The sequence below is a fragment of the Pholcus phalangioides genome, unplaced genomic scaffold (genome assembly GCF_987345545.1).
Source record: "Pholcus phalangioides strain wild (caught in Gottingen) unplaced genomic scaffold, Ppha-v1.0 ptg000004l_1, whole genome shotgun sequence".
In the NCBI taxonomy this organism is placed as follows: domain Eukaryota; kingdom Metazoa; phylum Arthropoda; class Arachnida; order Araneae; family Pholcidae; genus Pholcus; species Pholcus phalangioides.
In genome coordinates this window covers 46,609,401-46,629,404 of record NW_028301597.1, presented here as the reverse complement: position 1 = coordinate 46,629,404, position 20,004 = coordinate 46,609,401, and the positions used below count along the sequence as shown (strand labels likewise).

The 20,004-nt window shown below is 35.8% G+C and overlaps 1 protein-coding gene across 1 annotated transcript in view; it reads right to left on the bottom strand.

Annotated features, from left to right (window-relative positions):
- LOC149087721 (uncharacterized) overlaps positions 1–17,773 on the bottom strand; it is a 468,106-nt gene extending 450,333 nt beyond the window's left edge. The window contains exon 1 of the mRNA XM_089231605.1: positions 17,432–17,773. The gene's annotated coding sequence lies outside the window, so the exon portion shown is untranslated. The remainder of the gene's footprint in view (positions 1–17,431) is intronic.
- Positions 17,774–20,004: the final 2,231 nt, after the last annotated feature.

Sequence of the window (20,004 nt, the reverse complement as noted above, 5' to 3'; positions counted from 1 at the left end):
AGTTGCTTATCGATAAACACGCCTAAATAACATAGCACGTCCGTTTTCTTGATGGTTTTCCCTTGGAACCAGATGGTGGGAGGTCTTTTCTTTGATATCCACAAGAATTTTGTCTTAGCCATAGAGAGAGTGAGCTTCGGAATCCGTCACCTCTGGGATCCTCCGCTGTAGGATCTCCGGATTTTTCCTCATGAGTTTTTATTTCCACGAAGCCAGAAAGTTCGGTTTCACGAACATCATCTTCACTCGCGTCGAAATTGTCGCTTACTCTTCTACACAGAACCTGACATCTCGACTGATTACGACCTTTCGATGATTGGTTGTAGCAGCGATAGGCTTTCGACTCCTCGTCGTACCCAAGGAAAATAATTTGCACCCCTGTGTTATCGAGTTTTTGACGCCTCTCTGTTGGTACATGAACGAAACACTTCGATCCAAAAACTTGTAGGTTCTTTATGGTAGGCTTCCTGTTCGTCCACAGTTCGTAAGGAGTTTTGTCCTTTACTCGAGTTAGAACACGATTCATAATGTAGTTAGCAGTCATCACAGCTTCACCCCAAAAGTTCTTCGGTAAGCATGCATCGATCAGCATACAACGTGCCATCTCGACTAAAGTCCTGTTCCTCCTTTCTGCTACCCCATTCTGCTGTGGAGAATAAGCCGCAGTTAGCTGAGTTTGCACACCTTTATCAGCTAAGAATTTCCTCAAGTTTCGGTTTAGGTATTCACCTCCTCGATCGGATCGAATCACCTTTACTTTTCGACCGAATTTATTTTCAACAAGATTCAGGTACCGTTTTAGAGCATCGGATACGTCCGATTTTTGTGCCAACAAATGTACTTGAGTGTACCTCGAATAAGCGTCGATGAACGTGACAACATACCGCTTTCCACTTGGTGCGATCGTTTGCATCGGGCCGCACACATCGGTATGAATTAGATCTAACGGTGCGCTCGACTCACTCGTGGATTTCTTGGGAAATGGTAGTCTCGAAAGTTTCCCTTTCATGCACGTATCGCAGGACATGTTGATACCACAGTCAATGAGTTTCAAATCATGAACAAGTCCTTCAGCATGCATCTTCTTGATGGTTTCTATATCTCTATGACTCATTTTTCGATGCCATGTGTGTACGCAATTTTCTTTATGTCCAGTCACTGTATTTACTTTATGTAACTGACAAACCCGTAATCTGTACAGATTTCCGACAGAGTCAGCGATACCGATCTGCTTTCCATCTTTATGAATTTCACAATAATCACTATGAAAGTTCACGGAAGCATCATGCAAAGTTAGCTGATGAACGGATATTAGATTACTGACAACATCGGGAGCATACAACACATTCGAAAGTAACACTTTTGTCACCGAACCGTCTAAATTTTTCAATAGCATATTCCCGGAACCTATGCCTAGCACATGAACTGTTTCGCCGTTTGCGACTTCAATATTATCTTTATACGAGTTATCTAACGACGTGAAAACATTGATATCGTTACTGATAACGATATCAATGAATCCACAATCCAGTTTTCCGACCGTATGCCTAGTGACAGCAAGGTATCCGTTTGCTGAGCGGCGCTCACTTTATTTTCACTTGAGCTCCTGGACGTTTTCTCCGGATGATTCCTTTTCCACTCTGCGTATTTTCTGCATCTGTTCTTGACGTGGCCGGGCTTCTTGCAAAAATAACACTTTATGGAGTTTTTCTTCCCGATGTGGCTTGATCCGAGTTTCATCTTCTTTCAGTGAGGATAGATACTGCCTGGATCCGCGTGTTGCTGCCTTCTTTCGTATTCGGCGATGACCATTTGCTGGACAACAGCGAACGTCAACTCGGTTTCGGCACTTGTTTCCAATGCGATGATCATCGGGTCGAAGCTCTTTGGCAGGCTGCTGAGTAGCATGTCGGTACTCCATTTATCCGATAAGGATTCCTCGCCGAGGTCCCTCAGCTTCAGAAAAAGTTCTTGCATGCGGACGACGTGCTCGGGAACATTTCCGCCTTCTTCTAGTTTCAGGGAACAGATTGTCCTCATCAGGTGAACGTTGTTGGTGAGGGTGCTCTTCTCGTGATACTCCTTCAGGGCGATCCACATGTCCTTCGCGGATTTACTATCACGGATGTGAATGAGCTGATCATCCTCGACAGTTAGTCCAATGTACGCTTGTGCTTGGCTGTCGGCTTCCTCCCATAGATCGAGGGTCCTTCGATTCGCTTCACCTGGATCCGGCCTATCGTTCTCGATGACTTTCTTGAAAAGTTTATTTCTCATTAGCAGAAGTTTAACCTTATATTTCCAGTTCGAATAGTTGTGATTATTCAGCTTGACAATATTGTCCTTGATGCTGGCCATTATCGTTGCGAAGGTTCCTGATGAACACGATAAAACGAATGGAAACTAAACTTCTAACGAGATACCACTACTGCGTATCGGCGCGTGAAAAAAAAATTTGAAAACGCTACCGTCTCGAAAGATACGTCTCTAGGCCCATAACCTGTGGGCGGGCAGAGTGTGGAAGGGAAAGAGACGACGACGAGAGAGAAACGAAACACACATCTAGCCAGACGAACGACGTTTAATACAAGCAAAGAGAATAACTATCATACAGCAGCGGTCACGTGGAGGGGAAAAAGAAAGTCCCCAAAAGAGGGAAACGTTGCGTATATGGGGAAAGAACATTAATACACACAGTAAAAGGGGGAAAATGATATTATTCCAACACATTTGTCAGTGGAAAAAATAAACGAATCGACCTGTTATAGTGCAGGTCACTCGCTTACATATAGTTAAGCTAACATAAATATATATTAAGCTAAAATATAGTAAGAAAATTTTGTGTGTGAAAATTTTTCAAACCTCGTTAATGAGTCACTCTTGGGAGAGCAAAAATATGACTTGATAAGCGGAGTGACTCAAACGGAGTAAGCCATAGCTGTGCCAATTCCTGCCTGAGGATAATTGGGACTTCCAAAAAGTGATCCAGTAAGCGGCAGCCTGAGCCGCCGCCTCACCGAGTCAGTAAAGAAAGGATGCGAGATTCTGGCAGGGCCAGAACTAGAGAAGGGGATTGTGAACGCAACTGCCTTGGACGGTAATCTTTACGGAGGTGACAAATTTAGCGAAGAAAAAAATGGTATTTACTTCCAAACATAATGAAAAAAATTTTTTCTGGGGGGCAAGCATACTAATAAATTGCACATGCACCTCGTAAGCATCCTCCCGAGGAATTTCTTAATGAATTGGTGCATGCCAGAATGTGTCGTGCATGTGCTGTTTACAAAACGTGAAGTTCGTTTCTTTGGGATGCATGTTATGTGTTTTATGAAGGCTGCTATTCTGATTTCGAAAGCAAGCAAATCAGCGGGTTTATTTTATTTATCTATTTATTTTGCCTGTTCGTATTATGCATGAACTTTTTGTGATAAATGACCAAAAACTATAACCGATTGTTTGAAAATTCCTAAAGTATGACTGATTTCTCAAAAATGCACAAAATATGACGTCATAAAAATTCGAGCCCTAGTCATAACAATGCAATTTAAAAATTATCTCAATCCTGATTTTAGTAAAGAATTACTATTTAATTAAGCTTGGTCGAAAATACGGGAATAAACAGGACATTTTATAATACAGTCGAATCCCGTTTTAACGAATACCGTTATAGCGACAATCCCGCTTTAACGAACACTTTTCTAATCCCCAGATAAGTTTACATAGGAACAATGCTAGGTAACCTGGAATTCCTTTGTAACAAAATTTCGTTTAAACGAAGTGATTCCTCCGGTCTTTTAGCGTTCGTTATAATGGAATTCGACTGTATTAAAAAAAATCAGGACGGCCAAAATCACGGGAATGTCCCTTAAAATACGGGTCATATCGTCCCCATATACACCAGTTTCGATACCGCAAGTCGTTGCGATATCGCATATTGGGCCCACGGACTGAAAATATTCTACATCAGTCCTAAGCCAAGGAATTTACAATTTTCGCGAACATGATTTAAAATATTCTTTCTCCCGTTTCGAAAAGATAACATTTTCGTGCATTTATTTATTAAATGCACGTTGTTTATTTGCCGGGATTTATTGGTGAGAATATTTATTAATTCAAAGATCTCGGCGTAAACGAAGTCGATTCCTATTACTACGCCTTTCCTCTAGCGGATAAATACAGTTATTACGATTTAATACTGTAATTTTTAAGGAACGTAAATGAAAGGGGAAAAAAAAGTGTAAAAATCTTGGCGTGAATCCAAATTTCAATTTCTCTTTCGTTTACTCGGTCGAGTGAAAACAAACGGAATTTTCTAGAATTTTCCTTGAATATTTCTTTAATAATGATGTTTTTTCGGGTCTTTTCTGTGAAACTTCATTTTAGGAATGATTTTATTTTGTGTTAAAAGATTCAAGCGCCGTTAATGAAATGTTAAAAGTATTTTCATTTATGTTCCTTTTTTTTTGTTTCAAGTTACGCTGCTGCTGCTGCTGTTGTGATGTTCGATTCAAAGTTAGTAATGATTAATTCTGTATAATTAACTGACATGGTGTTGTTTCTAACATACTGGAAATTTGAAATTATCAAAATAAAAAGACAAATATACAAAACACAGATACACAAACACATATTACATTGAAATATTAACCCAAAGGATCGTGTGATCCGCCCAGGATTCATTAACGCCTTGACCTGCAATGTACTTTCGGGCAGCACTGTCCAGAATGACAATTTAATTTTCTTCTTTTTAAAAGGAGGAAATTGATCTAGAAATTTACGGTTTTATTGCCAAAGTAATTAGTAATTGATAAAAATAATGTTTACTTCATAACATTTACATGAATGTTTATTGTTATATATGCTACATAATAGAACATAATTAGTGCAGAAATATTTTTCAATAATGTTTAGCAAAAATATATATATTACAGTTCTAGTCTTTTAACGAAAATAGTATATATTTCAATATAATGCGAATGTATTTGCAACAAATTCAAACAATGTAAATATATATATTTATCCTCACCTACATATCCGGATTTATTTAAAAATGCTATTAAACTTTCAAGTGTATGATACTTCCCAAAACACTCCGAAAGATGCAGTGCTATTTGGCATCGTTTGCATCTTTTATACAAATTACATTCAAACTGCCACTAAAAGCCTGCAAACAAATGTACCAAAGCGATAGACTCGCTGTGACTTACATATACTTCTCTCACATAAAAAGTTTCAACAGTCAATAATTCCTGGTGAGGCAACTCGTCATTGTCAGTTTGCTCTAGAAAATTCATTATGAGCTGGACTCGTCATGAATTTTCTAAAAACATGAACTGAAACCTTGAACTGAAATGACGAGCTGGGCTCGTCATTTCAGTTCAAGGGGTTAATGCATAATACTTGGCAACAGCCAACCAGATAAAACAGCACTCATATCTTGGCATGGGTACATAAAAATTAATATTCATTATGTTTGGTAATTGAGAAATTGATTTATACAAATATTATACAAATACAACGCCACAACAGGCAAATTGCCCAACGAGGTGGCTGAAAAAACTTTTTCAATGCCCTATCGGGATTCGAACCCATGACAACCGATAAAGTTTGCGATTAATTTGCAATCATGAATTTTCCTATGCTCATTTGAAATTTAAACTTGATCAGATTATGACGCACAAATACAGTCAAATGCAAGATAGGCCTACTTAAAAGAATTTAAAAAAAGCACAGATTGCGTTCTATTTATTACTGGGGAAATTTGATTGATATCATTAATTAGTCATCGTTTAAATTTTTTAATAAATTTTTCCGATTTTATTTCATGATTTAGATTATTATATTTTTAGGTGCAATATATAAAAATTGTTTCTGTGTTGTGGTTTCATTTGGTTCTCTTCGTATTTGATTCCTGTTCGTCTTGTTTGTTTCATTTATAGCCAGGCACGGTTTTTCCTGAATAAATAATATTGTTTTATAAAGGTAAAGTGTTTCTGAGTATTCAGTCTATATTCGTTATTGCAGTCCGGGATCATAAATATTTTTTGGGATACATTTTTGATTACTTTTTTGCAAAGAACTTCTGACCATGTTAATATTAGTCTCGTAGTCACCACTCCCAACTGTGATGGCATAACTGGCAGTACCCAAGCGAAATATATTGATCGAAGAAAGACTGTGGGAGACGATATTTCTTAATGTGCGGATTCTAATGCTAATGAATTTTAATTTATTACTTATTACTACTTCTCGGGAATTTCATTTAAGGTTTTTATTGAAAATGGATAGATTAAAATTTGTTTTGTGTGTAAAAAGATTCCCAGATAATTAAAATGTTTCAGAAATTTGTTCGTAGGCACAATGTTCTCGCGGGCACTCATTTGTATGATATTAGATTGTGGTAGGTTGTCTGTTTCTAGGTGTGTATAATTGAAAATAAATTAATTCAGTTTTTTAAAGGTTATAAGAGTTAGTTTATTGCATTTCAACCAGTTTGAAATTATTTAAATATTAGATTCAACTTTAATTTTGAGAGTTTGTTGTTTTTTATCAAAGATAACTATTGCTGTATCGTCTGTGTAAATTATGATACTGTTATTTTGTTGTAAATATTTAATATCATTAACATAAATTAAAAATAGTAAGGGGTCAAATACAGATGCTTAAGGGACCCCACTGAAAATGTTGTGATTTTTTTGTTAGTGATCATCATAGTGTGTGATCATTTTTGTTAGTAAGATAGCTTTTAAACCAATTATAGGCTATTCCCCTGATTCCGGAGAGATTTATATATTTTTTCTAAGAGTATATTAGGATTTATACTGTCAAATGCTTTGTGAAAATCGAGAAAAATTGCAATAGTTTTTTTTAATTATTTTATTAAAATTTTTATAAATATACTCGGAAAGTTTCAAAATTGCCGTTTCCGTATTTTTATTTTCAAGGAAGCCAAATTGGTTTTCGGTGAAGTACGCATTAGAGTTGAGGTAGTTCATTATTTTTTGATTTAACAGGTATTCTATTATTTTTCACATAATCGGAAGAATTGATATTGGTCGGTAATTATTATATTAATTTATACCTCCAGATTATGTATGGGTTTTACAATAGCGTATTTCAATTTATCAATAAATATACCCTCTGAAAATGAGATGTTTATCGCATGAGTAAAAAATTTTAGATGATATTCACAGATAATTTTTAACATTTTAGCATTTATGCCGTCGTATCCAGTGTTTTTATTGTATTTCAATTTCATGATTAAATTGTATGTATATAATGATCCTGTATAGAAGAAATTAAAATAGCGTTCATCTGATTATACACAAAAACTGTTGAGAAAAACCGTAATCTCATCAGTTTCTTTCATTTCTTCGGTTATTGCTTCAATAGTTTTATTCACAGGTTTCGTTGCAGATCCAGTATTTGTATTTATTATGTTATTTATAATTAGTATTGTTAATTTAATTGTTAACTCCATTGTTTTTTTATCGTTGTCGCACTTAAAGAATTTATTGTAAAGATATTTTTCGTTAGTTATCTTGATTTTTTTCAGTTATTTTAACATTTTTTATATTCTATCTCAAATTTGTATATGATTATTTAATTTATATCTTTAGTAGAGTCCTTCTTTGATTAATAATCATTTTCTTCAATTCATCTGTAATCCTTTTTTCGTTTTGTTTTTTTCGAAATCGGTAGTATTTCGCCCAAAAGCAACGATATTTAAATATTATATAAGAATATTTTATACAAAAGATTTACATCTTTTTGGTCGAAAACATTTCCATCGAGCTGGCAGTTCTTTACACAAATTTAAAATTTCGAGTAATCTATTTCAAAATTTTTATTCAAAGATTATCAAAGATTTATTTTTTCGCTTTCTGGTTTTTCGGCATCATAACCCTCTATAACTAGTGGCCAGTGATCAGTTATCTGATGTTTAGCTATTGCTGTGTTTCAAATTTCCATTTTAAATTTCAGTTTCTTATATAGACATGATCAATAGAAAATGATTATCGAGAGAGAGAGAGAGAAAGGGTAGGCAAATTAGTATATAATTCGTAACCATTTTCCGCTAACGTTCCAGTTAATTCCGCGGTTTCATAGTTTATCTTCAATATATTGATATTAAAATCACCTATGAAAGCTATTAATGTGTTATTCCTTATTGGCTCCGTTCTTTTTAGCGACATTATTAACCTTTCGTAATGAAATAATAGGCTGGCCTTGTTTATTCGAGTCATGAATATTGCTATACCCATCTTCAGAAGAAGATTGTCCGTGTGGCTAGTCCAGCATATGCTCATACTAGATCAGCATTTTACCAATTCTTGAATGGAGATCTCAATTACTTCCGTCATGGGTAAATATGTTACTGCCAAAGACCTAAATCTACCTGTCCGTGAATCGGCCAATTTTGTTACAAAGACCCAGCCAATATCCAAATTTCGGGCTTTGTCCGTGAAGTGAATGAAGATCCCTGGCCATTGTCCGAAAAGAAAAGGCATGACTCGGGTTCATCGCCATTTGGCGTATTTTGTCGTGATACGCACCAGCTGCCCACGTCATATCGAAGTCAATAATCTTTTTCCTAAGAAATTTTACAGAAAAAACTATACGTTTATATCATGTGAATAGCTTTTCTCTTAAATTTCTTTTTCTTTTCTTTCCTCTAATCACATGGAGCTAATCTAGTATAGGTACTACATACAGCCATGTGTCAAACGTCGGTGATTAAAGAAATTCGAATTGGGGCCTACCGAACCGTCTTACATCAGCGCATCAAACATTGGCTAAGAACCTCCGGCCACTTCTGGAAATGGCCGGCCTAAGCCAAATTATTTCTGCAAATCGAACTTTGGCCAAAGCTCTCAACCAGTTCGTGAATTGACCACAGTTCGGGCTTTAGCTGTAACAAATATACGTTTTCATGGATAAATTCACAGATACACACACATAAAAAATCACAGGTGTGGCTAATATTCCATGCAACACAGAAACAGCAATATTATAGAAATCACATACAAACTCTCTTTGAGAATTATCAAAGCACCGAAGACGTGGGAATTTGAAGAAAAAAAATAATAATTAAAAATAACTAATAATTAAATACAATGAAACCTCGATATAACGATACTTTGTGGACCAAAAAAAAATATCGTTACAGATGGATTATTGTTATATCGAGAAGCAGCAGTTTAACATTAGAGAATAGGCATTTCCAAACAAGACGAAAAGTATCGTTGTAGAGGGTTTTATCGTTCTTCAAGTTCCGTTGTAACGAGATTTCACTGTAACAATTAATGATTTAATAGCAATCAACGGCTTAATAACAATTAAAAACAACTAATAATTAAATGTTTTGATACAAGTTTTTCAAAAATTGAGTAAAAAAAATTAATTTAAAAAATCGCATCGACTATCACAGTAAGAAAAATACAGACTTTAAACAACGATCACTTTTGTGAACAAAACTTTTATAAATAACAAAAATATTATTATACTTTTCGAATGATCAACGTTCGTATCCAAGAATTCGTCCTTTATCTGCTAAATTCCCATCGTACCTATAATACCACACTATAACTCCAAAACAGAAACTACGATCAAACATGTAAGTCGGATCTCATGTAAAATGTCAGCCGAGAAAAACACCATTAATTCAATTTAATAAACAGCTTTTACTTTATTTCAATATCCCCTAAACAAAATTAAGGTCAACGAAAGAATTTATATAAAAAAAAGCATATATATATATATATATATATATATATATATATATATATATATATATATATATATATATATATATATATATATTTCTAACCGTATTTTATTTTCTATAAAATAACCATTTCGACGCTGTATATCATTTCCAGGTTTGACACGGGTCCAAGAAAATAGAATCACCATAAAAAAAAAAGATTCAAACCGAGGAAAAAAGGTTATTTTGTTTCCCCCAGAAGATTCCATTCGAATTCCATGATCGATCTTCATCAACAAACTTCGTTTTGTCATCAGTTTTTCTTCTATTTTCTGTGCGAGAAAATAATAATAGCGAAAGTTGCGGTGGCCTCCGCCAAGGGTCCCTCCTAGCTTCAATTTTCATCTCATTCATTTTCTTACAACGAGACAACAAATGGTGTTAATAAGAGCGTCAGCTTACGGTGTCGTATCGTTTTGTTAAGGAATTTTCTTCTTTATATACGTGTATATAAACTGAATGTCTTTGAAGATTTTGAAAACTTTCTTTGGAAATTGATTCTGGTCTTTGTATTTGTTAGAATCGTACGTTATGACAATGTACAACACGTAATAGCAAGAAATATCATTATTTTTTCAAAGAAACATTTGACCATTATATTTACTTTTTATATCTGTGTGAAATTCACGTGTATGCTTTCTACAATTACGGAATTTTATTATTAAACTTCTTCGACATTATTTATAATTTTTGTTCTCTCTTATTCCTGAGAAGAGAGAAACTACATTTTTTTAGAATGTACGAAAAATTTCAGTTCAATATACAGTAGTTCTCCTAACGGATAATCCCAGTTAACGGGCACCTCTCGTTAACGGTCACATTTCTGATCCCTGGTACTGTAAATAGAGCTTTAATGTATTTCATTCCCCGTTAGCGGATGCTCTCCATAGCGGACAATAAATGCCGCCAAACTTTAATTTTTTTCCGAACTCCAATTCAGAGGTTCTTAACCTTTTTCAGCCAAAATCATCAAAAAAGTTCAGCTTTGTGACCCATGGGTCTGTTTGTTTTTCAAATTTAGAGAAACCAGTTACGCAATATGCGCATTTATAACAGGACTGTGAGTGGATTTATACGACCCCTATCTTAAAAGCCCCTGCAAATCAAGTTAGGGTCGTGATTGGAGCTGGGAATCTATTAAAAGTTTTAACTGGTCAATCAAAAAATTTTGATCGATTATTCGAATTTTAATTGAATATCTTTCAAATGCTATTCATTCATAGCAAACTTAGTGTTGGTAACTATATAATATTAATTGATGGTATAAAAATATATTCTCTATTCATTTTTCAAGTATCTATCCCCTGAATGGATGTTAAACAAATATAGAAATAGATTATGAAATAAAAGCCACCCGCTTGAAGCTATTTAATATCATTCCCCTTTGACAGAAATTTGAACGTGAAAATTTCAAGAACTTGGAAAACGCCTTTTGAATATTTACTCTTTCCGTGTTACTTTATGGGAGTTGTTTTTCTAGAATGTTTTGTAAAATGTGTTTCAATAGGGTATACGCACATTTGCGTTTCTGGCAAAACTTAGGTAGCAAAATAAGTGATCCAACCAGCTGATAAACCCAATAGTCAAAATTTGCACATTAATGTCTCTGGCATACGAGGGGAAGGGACAATATGCTGAACATGCTTGTGTGTTCTTGGTCTCTTGTCTTCTTTTTAATCAGTGCATTAAAACTTTTCTTATCTGTCACCCCTGTTTTACGGACAAATAAAAATATCTCGACAAAAAGTATATTTAAGTGATGCATTTCGAACCCCTGTTTAACAGTCACCCTCAGATACGGTCGCAGACACAATTTTCATCATTCGTTTCGTTAGACTACAACCCCTATACGGAAAACAATAGTTGAAATTTTTGTTCGAATTGTGCTCACTAGATGGCGGTAAAGATTTAAATATTTGATCAGCGTTTTCCTATTTGGCTACTTTTGGATGAAATTTTAGCGTGAATTCGTTAATGTTTGGCACCTCGGATGTCCGTATAGAATCTTAAATCGTGTGTTGCTGATGGTGCTCTTATATTTTACATTATTCCTCACTGTTTAGTATTGCATGCTCTATGAGGGGCGATCATAATTTAAGACATTATATCGGTTTAGTCGAATAAATCCAGTTAAATTATAAACTTTGAATAAAAATTTGAATGAGTTTTGATCGGATTGTTCAAGTCGATGAATTCAACTAAAATTTTTAACAGAGCTCAACAATTTATCGACTAATCGGATCAGCCCAAGTCGTGACCACTGGGAATCCCTGGTGTTCCTAGGAATTCTAGCTCAGCAATCCCCGGCTGAAAGTGGATTTTCACGACCCATCTCAAAAGTGCTGCGAAGGAAATTTGTGTAGTGACATATAGCTCAGAAACCCCCCCCCCCCGAGTGTAAATGAAATCGTACGACCCTACTTGAATAACCTGAGAATAAAGTTTGGGTCGTGACAAATAGCCCAAGTATCTCTGGCGTGAATGGATTTGTACGACCCATCTTGGAAGCCCTGAGAATCAAACTTAACTGATGACCCATAGATCAAGAACCCCTGGCTGTAAATAGATTCATATACGACTCTTTCCGAATTAAGTGTGGGGTCGTAGCGCAAAAGGCCCCTGGATGTAAGTGTATTTGTACGACCTATTTTGGAAGTCTTTCTGAATCAAACTTGTGTAGTGACCCATAGAACAAGAATCTCTAACTGTAAGTCGGTTTGTACGACCCATGTCGCAAAACCTGGGGATTCAAATTTGGGTCATGACCCAAAGCACAAGAAACGCTGGGTGTTAGTGGATTTGAACGACCCATCTCGGAAGGCCTTGCGACCCATAGGTTAAGAACCCCTGCTCTAACTTATTAATTTTTCATTCATAAATCCAGAATTTATCGTATATTCAACGTGATTATGTATAATCCCAAGTCCGTATTGGTATATATGGCGATCCGTCAATTAATTACTTGATTAACTGAACATAACTATGTTACAAGGATGGTGATTCCGATTGGTAAATGTTGGTTTCGTTTACATGTTGAGAGATACGTGTGAAAAAAAGCCAAAATTATAAGACAAAATGGTTTTTATATGGTTTTTGGTCTCTTCTTCACATTTAATTTAATTTAAGTAGTTCTTTCAAGAACTACAGCATTGCCTGGCAAGATAACAGCATTGCCATAAGTCGCTATAAAAGCTTCACTTGCCGAATTAGAACAGCTCAAATAACGAAACTTACGCTGAGGAAGTCAATTCGCCAGCTAAAGTTTTTGAAACATTAGGGATTGTTTGAGCTGGTCCTGATTTCTGCATGCCCTTCCCCCCCCCCCCCAGTAATTTAGGGCTTCAAATTTAAACAAAATATCTTTATTGAAAAACCATTTTTTTCCCGGGATTTGGAGCCTTCTAATGTCTGCGTTTCCCTACCCAAGCCCTCCTCAAATCAAATGTGGGCCCTGTGTGTTCGAGATTATGTTATAGTTTAATCATGAACTACTAATGAAGTAAAAATACTTAAAATACAAAAATTATAATTTTCCAAGTATTATATGTAAAATTAATTTGCAGTAGTTCTTTTGTGAGGAAAAGCTAACTATGCTAACAGTTGTTCTGATTATAGTAAATTAAAAATTACTATCATAGTATAAATCATTATATATAACAGGGTATTTCAATTTCTTCTTTTGTAATCTATAAATTTTGTTAATATTGTAATTTTCATTTATATTTTAATATAAATGCCGTAAAAATTCAAATTCATACGATTTTCACAATATTTCACATTGAAACTGACGGCACTCGAGTCGTTATTCCGCTTAAGCCGTCATAGTTTTTCCGATAACGTGAGTGACGACTTATCGAGGGTTTTAAAAAATTCCGAAGCTAAACCAAAATATCCTACATACCATCATACGTAGCATCAAGGAAGTATTGCCCAGGCTCTGTTTCCCAAGTTTTCTCAACATCTTCGTTGTCAAGGTATGGCTCAAAAAAGGTGACAATGCGTGGTGTCTTTTGTGATTTTTTTTAGCTCCAAATTTTTGAAAAAAAATATGTGTCTAAACAAAAGCCTCGGGTGCACCTTCCCTTAAGTCGTGCCTGGTCGGTGCCCCAACCCGTTCTTTACAAGTTTGGACTCTGAGTAAATATGAATTTAGGAGCCTCTACTTGGAATTCTTGAGGAATCGTTGCAAAGTACTGTTATGTAAGAGTTATGAATATATATTTTTGCATTTGCTATTTTCGAAATAACATGACGTGTTCAATTTTAAATGCATCATTCAAGAATTCAGCAAAATGAAGAAGTGAAGAAGTGAATACAGTAGAGTCGCCTCTTTTACGGACACCGGTGGGACAAAAAAAATATATAAATTTAAATTAAATAATTTTTACGTCGTAATAGTGACCCCGTAAAAAACGGGAAGTTTTGTATAAGCCGCAGCATTTTCGTTAAAAGTCCAACAAACACTAGCAAGTAACTACTATTTATCACCCGACTTTGTTACTTGCGTCACCACACGAGTTTTTCGACAGTAATTCACGACGATAGTCCCCACCTCCGCCTCAGCACAAGAGAGAAACGCTGCCGGGCATTCAGCCCCGTTCCAGCAGGACGGCTACCAGCCGAGGCCCTCCTCCACAAGACAACAAACATCTCACCCCATTTAAATAAAACCCAATTTCGTTTACAGGCAAAATGCCCAACCAAGTGGTTTAAGAAACAAATCGCGCCCATAAAAAATTATGGATGTCAAATATATTTTTATGGGTATTTTTGGGCTGAATTCTATTGACTTACTGATAGAAAATGACTCGTAGAAAACCCAAAACAACTCCAGTCTATCATCATGGCCAATTTACTACAATTCACCCGAACATGCACCTCCTGATATCCTTCTTTGGAATTTTAAAAGAATTGGTAATTGCTGAAATGTTGGTTATGAAAGTATGTGAGGCCCCTAAAACGAATTTATTTTTTTAGTTTTAAGTGCGTGGTGCGTGTTTTGTGATATAGGGATTGCCGCCAACCATCTTCTATAGTTGCACGTAAAAGTGGCAGGTGCCTGAATTTTCATGCTTTCTTTCAAACCGAGTACAACTCAGGTCTATCACCATCTATAGGCGATTTACTACCTAGTGAGCTGTCCCGGAAGTATAACAGAGCGTGTACCTAACAGTCTGAGTGCGTATGTAGTGTTGTGTTTGATTTTTCAGTGCCGCCATCTATATTTCAGAAGTGAAGTGAGTGATGTGTTATGATTGAATTACATTTGTATTGTTTGTAGGTCGGTTGCTCTCTGTGCACACTTTTTAAAGCGGAGATTGGCTCGCACTCGCGCCTTGAAGTTGGGAACCACAGAAAACCAACTTCAGCCAACCACCACTGTGGAGACGCGAGTCCGTCACTATGACCACTCGACCCCTACAGCGGCGAATTTTCGTGCTATGTGAATATTGCATTGATGGCCAGCCTGCTTTCTGCGAAGACACTTGTTTTTTAAATGGAGGACCCGTCTTGCATTCGCCTTCGAAGTTTGGGAAACCGCGGAAAACCAATTTCACTCAACCTCCTGCGGGATCCGAGCCCGGGTTCTCGTGGAGTGAGATTTCATCACGATGCCCACACGACGGCACGGCCGTAATCGATGAACGAAATTAGCGTATGCGAATTTTACGACGATATTTTTTTCTAAAAGTAGTGGAATTCGCACCTGCGAACTATACGCAGTAAATTCAAGTATTTCAAGTGTTCGTTCTGCTAGACAGACTATGAATATTTTCAAGGTGCTTACAGGAACATGCATGTAACTTCGAGGGGGTTGTGGGAAACTATTTCCAGGCTTATCTAGAAGAACATAGAAATTATTTCAACGGCCTCCTAGAACGTGAAAATCAATCATTCGACGGCCCAAGAATATGCAAATTATTTCAAAGACTCCGTACGATTAAAATTCCATAAAAACGCTCACCTTCCCACTTAACGAGGTACTATGACATACTATTACTTAATCGTACATGTACCTCGTGCACACATTCCCCTACGGCATTCCTATTGAATTTATCCGGTGCACGCACCAGAATACGGGTGTAAGTGCTGAGAACCTAACGGGTAGGCGAGGATGGCCTAAGTACTTTCTGTAATAATCCACGCAGAGCCATCTTAACTGCCCCATAGGCCCCATCCACCCCACCGGTGCCACAGTGGTGGTCGACTGAAGTTGGTTTTCTGTGGTTCCCAACTTCAAGGCACGAATGCGAGCCGATCTCCCCCGATAAAAAGTTTCGCCACAGAGAAGGTTTCGCAACAGGCCTACAACATTACAAATATTCAATCATTATACTTCACTCACAATTTGAAGTATAGATGGCAGACTGAAATATTAGATACAACACTAGCTACACACTCAGACTGTTAGGTACACTCACTTTGTTCCAGACTCTGCCACGAAAGCTGGGCTGAAACAGATTTCGTCAACGGGATAAGTCCAGTTGCGGAGCCCCTGGTGTTCATTCAGCCCCATAGGTCCTGTGCAAAGTGCTGTTTCCTAATTAGCTCAAAGTACATGCCTACCAATTCCCATACCTTGGAATATCGTAGTGATAAATCCCATTATCACCAACCCGACTCCTATGCATTTGATGCCCCGGGGCCCATGCCATAAGCAGCCCCCCCCCCTCCGATTTCAAGGAGTCTTCGAGTAAGCGAGAAATAGTAGTCTATGCATTCATGGTCGCCTCTTTTTCTTTAAATTCTACGAGATATCATGTTTTAAGAACCATCATTTTTCGTAATCATTGATGTCTTTTTTTAAAATTAGAGGACAACTTGTGAAGCCAAATGTTTATACTCATGCCCGGAAATGCACGAAATCGTGTCAAAACGGGACACCGTAAGAAGAAAATGAAAGATTCGAAAGACAAAGGAGAGACTGAACAACAAAAGTGCGCCATATGGTCAATTCCTTTAACCTCCAAAGAAATATTCAAATCAATCACTAATTTCGAAATTTCTACCCATCATCTCGGGAAAATAGAAATCCCTCATAAAAGAAATTAAGGAAGGAAAAAAAAGAATATGGCAGTTGATTAATTAATTACCTAATCACATAGAGAAATACAAATAATTGACTCGTAATCAAATTTCTCCATCTTAGATAACGGAACGGAATTATTCGAACCTTTCCGGTTAATTCAATTGAGTTTCTATCCCAACATGTAAATTCAATTAACGATTAAAATTATTATTTTCCTATAATGACATACTTGAATTTCCCAATTATACTGACGATGATGGAAATAATTGTGAAATTTTTTTTTTTTTTAATTACGGAAAAAAATATAAATTAATGAATTAAATTGATGAAATAAGAATTCAATTATTTTGTTTGATTAGGAGCCACTAAAAAAATTACATTTTTTTAAATTCACGAAATTCAATTATTATAAAATACAAATTTCATTCATTTCTTCGGGAATGTTGTAAAAAATCGAATTCAAATTAATTAATTTTTTCCAGAGGAAATAATGATTATTAAAAATTATTTTTTCTATAAATAATTCAATATGCGTTTTAATGAAACTGCACACTATATATATGAAGTTTCTAATTATAATTAATTTAATGAATTCAAGTTAATGTAATTATATAAACAGGGGGATATGAACTTACCGACGTCTCTGGAAATGACCACCAGCTGCTCAGGAGTAATAATGCTTGACCCCCAACAACGGAATACACGAGAAAATGTTGCTAGACAAACAATAAATGCATCAAGCAAAGCTTTCCACCTCAAATATAGAAACGTCGGTTAATCGGATGCGAATGTTAACATGGACTCGAGTAGCATGTCAGTTCGATACGAAAACATGATATCAACACACGGAGGAACGATCGGAAGAAATGGGGGGAGGATTTGTGATTCACAGAATGTGAGCTCTTCTCGCGGCACGTCTTGTTCACAACACTACCTTTGATAAAACTGACGTTGTGCGAGCGATCATCATCACACAGCTGGCGACTTGGAAGTAAAAATAATAATAATAGAAAATTCTGAGGAGAGGATGGTAGTACGTACTAAAGGGGGTGTGTGACTACCCAGATGGCGCAGCTATACACTTCCCGGGAGATGCCGTCACGTGGCCCAGGGCGCCCTCTCTTGCCTCTCAACTCGTCATTTCCCGTGTCCACGGAAAGGCGGGAATGAAAGGGAAAAGGAAAAATTGATCCCGGATTGGCGCCAACAAAAAGCACCTTTTTTTATTTTATTTTACGGTTTTTGAAGCAACCGGTGAATATAATCTGGATTTTACTCACCGTTCACGTAAATTTTGTCATAATAATCTATTGAATAAAATTTCAGAAATCACAATTGTGAACGTTTGAATTCCAGTAAACAATTAGCGAAAATATTTAAACATTTATAATGCCAATTATAATATATATTTAATTAGAAAAAACAGACATTTTAAATATATTACATATAAATCAGAAAGTACATAAATAAATAATTAAATTATTGTAATTAATGTTTTTCTTTATATCGATACATAATTTTGTTTTTAATTTTTCAAATAATTTCCTTATCGGCATCAAACTTGAAAAATTTTGTATTTGCGATAATATATTAAAATGAAATTCCAATAAACAATATTAAAAAGTATTATCAAATTATTTAAATAATTCAAATACAGGGTGGGCAAAAAGTCCGTAGAAACTTTAAAAACGAATAAAATCCGCGGATAAATTACCGAAATAAAAAACGGGTTGCAGGGTTAATCATTGCTAGGTCATGGGAATATTTTTAAGACAAGGAAAAAAACAGCCGATAGGTGGCACTGGTGTGAGCGACTTCTGTAGAAATATGCAAATGAGACGGTTATAAGAACTTGCGCGCTCCTAATCCACAATCAGTTCACCGTTGTAAAAACCGTGTATGTAGACTTCCTGCACTCTGCCGTTGATGGATTTGTGACTCGACTGCAATGTATTATCCGCCTGCGGTAGTGGTTATGTGGAACACGTACTGCCGTAATAAACGATTTGGAGGCATTCTGTTCACTATTTGCGTATCTTTTCTTTGACTTGTGTACGTCAGCGGCTGTTTTAGTTGTTTTTACCCCGTCTTGAAAAAATTCCCGTGACCTAGCGATGCTAACTCTGCAAACCGTTTTTCATTGCGGTTATTTTTCCGGTTTTCATGAATTTTTACGGACTTTTTGCCCACCCTGTGTTATAATCATAACTACTATAGAAATTGTTAAATTATTTAAAAGTTGTAAAGAAATATTTATATATGTTACGAAAAGTATTAATATTAATTAACAAAGTTATTACATTGAAAATGGTCAATGCGAAGTGAAATAGTAATATGATAAAAGTTTGAATATACACATATACGAAATATTCAAGCATATTTTCAAGCATCATACAGTATCGTAAGTGTAATTCTTTTAATTTATCTTCTTTTTTGTAATATTGTTTATGCACCACGAACTAAATAATTTTATGCGTTATATAATTTTTAATACAATCTTTGACCGATTGCTATCACGTGTTCACAAATATATATGTATTGTCAGTACACATATTAATTTTTTAATGATAACTACCTAGATATTAATACATGTATCATTTGATATTATTCAGATTCATTATATTGCTTTCGGATATATTTTCTGATTTTTATAGGAAATTTTTAAACTGTTCAACCCTTCAATTGAGAAATCATTTTTTTTCCAAAATATCTGGGCTTGTCAATGCTAAAATAAGAGGCTTTTTATAGAGGCGAGATATCTCGTAATTGTCGCTTAAAGGTTTAAGGCCCTCCTCACACGGGGAAAATTAAAGTCCGGCAACTGATAAGAGAAACCGTTTCCAGAAAACCAGCACACATATTTCAATAGACGCCCTCACACGACGAAATTGGCGTCTTGGCGACGAAATATCGAACGCGACTCAATCACTTGGCGACTGGCATGCTAGTCGCTGCCAACTTTTGTTGAAGAAACCAAGAAACCGCCTCTAGCATTCCTTCATATTTTCGTCATTCGAGTAAATTGAAAAGCAATCCAGAGTATATATATTATATGTAATAAATTATCAGTTGAAAGGATATGAAATTTTCACAAATTTCAGCTCACAGGTAAATATGATTTCTTAAATTGACACTCTTTTGAAATTATAATAAAATCAGGTGCGTCGGAATTGTTTATAAACTGTGGGTGCTCGTCTTTAGTTTTATA